Raw genomic sequence first — 2,500 nt, forward strand, 5'->3', positions numbered from 1 at the left:
AATGCTTGAAGGCCCCGCTTAGCATGAGAGACTGAATTCGACATCCCACAATGAGCAACAATCTAATAATAGGTAACAAATCGTATGCATGGTATTTTGAAAATTATGCAAATATCATTTTATTCTGCAATTTGACAAAATCCCGTCAAAAGTCGGCCCAAGTGAGGCATTGCATGCGGCACGAGCCAGGGACACAAATAGGTCTAAGCCCCCACCTAGGCCATTACCTCACCCTGGGCCGACAATCAACCAAGGTAGCACAAAACCCCACTGGAAGGAAACACATCGTTATGCATCATGGTTTTTTGAAAAACATGCAACATCGTCTGTGGTGCGATTTGAAAAAACCCATCAAAAGTCGGCCCATGTGAGGCAATGTTTGCTGCATGAGCCAGGGACACAAATAGGTCCAAGCCCCCACCTACCTTGCGGCACGAGCCAGGGACACAAATAGGTCCAAGCTCCCACCTAGGCCATTATGTCACCCTGGGCCTACAATCAACCAAGGTAGCGCAACACCCCACTGGAAGGCAACACATCGTTATGCATCATGGTTTTTTTGAAAAACATGCAACATCGTCTGTGGTGCAATTTGACAAAACCCCATCAAAAGTCGGCCCACATGAGGCAATGCTTGCGGCACGAGCCAGGGACACAAATAGGTCCAAGCCCCCACCTAGGCCATTACCTCACCCTGGGTCGACAATCAACCAAGGTAGCGCAAAACCCCACTGGAAGGCAACACATCGTTATGCATCATGGTGTTTTGAAAAACATGCAACATCACCTGTGGTGCGATTTGACAAAACCCCGTCAAAAGTTGGCCCACATGAGGCAATGCTTGCGGCACGAGCCAGGGACACAAATAGGTCCAAGCCCCCACCTACCTTGCGGCACGAGCCAGGGACAAAAATAGGTCCAAGCCCCCATCTAGGCCATTACCTCACCCTGGGCCAACAATCAACCAAGGTAGCAACAAATCATCCGGGAGACGAACATTGAGAGAAAGGTGGGGGGGGGGAAGGGACCACCATATGCGAGCACACAAGGCTGCCCCTCAAGGATGCCCAGCGTGCCTGCACCACAACGCACAACAATGCCGGCGTGGCTGCACCACAACGCACGTCTGCCTAGTGTGGCTGCACCACAGTGCACAAATTTGCCTAACGTGGCTACACCACAACACACGTCTACCTAGTGTGGCTGCACCACAGCGCATAAATTTGCCTAACGTGGCTGCACCACAGCGCACAATTGCTTGGCATGGCTGCACCACAGTGCACATCGATGCCCAACATAGCTGCACCACAGCGCATAGGGCTGCACAACATGGCTGCACCACAGCACACAACGATGCCCAACATAGCTTCACCACAATGCATAGGGCTACACAACAAGTCTACCTCGCATGGCCGAACCACAACGCACAAGTCTGCTTAATGTGGCTGCACCACAGCGCACAACGATGCTCAACATAGCGCACAACGATGCTCAACATAGCTGCACCACAGCACATAAGGCTGCACCACATGGCTGCACCACAACACACATGGCCGCCATGGGTGGCTACTCTACCGCGCAAAAGGTGCGCAAGATGGGACCAACGTGCCTTCGGACGATTTTCTCATGTGCAATAAGGTCTATTGTGCACACACACTGCCCACACGCATGCACCATGTGCGCAGCACTTGGGTGCCCATCTGTGCCACCCAACCAAAGTAGCCACCCCCCCTCAAGGTAGATCTTATGCTTTTTGCACTTTTCCAGAAGGAGACATGACCCCCCCCCGAAAAGTCATACTGGGCTATTTCTTGAGCTACAAACATCATATGGTTATGAAAATTGGTAGGAAATTAGAGAAAATTCAAAGGAACATTGCAAAAAAATATTTCATTAACATATCATTTATATTTATTTTTTTATTAATTTTTTAGTATTCAAAAATTCAAAAATTCAAAAAATCGTGAAAAATCCATCATGTTGAATTTTTTCACAAAACCAATTTCAAATGGCTTAGCTAAACGCATAGAATGTCTTGGCAAAAGATTGGATCACTTCAACTTTGTTTACTATTTTTTATAATTTTTTTAGAAGATCATAAAAAATTCATCAATAAGTCATATTGGTCTGTTTCTTGAGCTACAAACATCACATGGTTATGAAAATTGGTAGGAAATTAGAGAAAATTCAAAGGTACATTTAAAAAAAACATATCATTAATTTATCATTTATATTTATTTTTTTATTAAATTTTTTGTATTAAAAAATTTAAAAAATCGATGAAAATTCCATTTTGTTGAATTTTTTTCACAAAACTAATTTTAGATGGCTTAGATAAATGCATAGAATGTCTTGGCAAGAGATTGGATCACTTCAACTTCGTTTACTATTTTTTATAATTATTTATTGAAAAGAGCATAAAGAATTCATCGATACTAATAATGCACATTTTAAGTCCCTAAAATGTACAAAAATACATACTGTGTCCATCAAGTAAATG

Source organism: Telopea speciosissima, unplaced genomic scaffold (assembly GCF_018873765.1).
Source record: "Telopea speciosissima isolate NSW1024214 ecotype Mountain lineage unplaced genomic scaffold, Tspe_v1 Tspe_v1.0030, whole genome shotgun sequence".
NCBI lineage: Eukaryota > Viridiplantae > Streptophyta > Magnoliopsida > Proteales > Proteaceae > Telopea > Telopea speciosissima.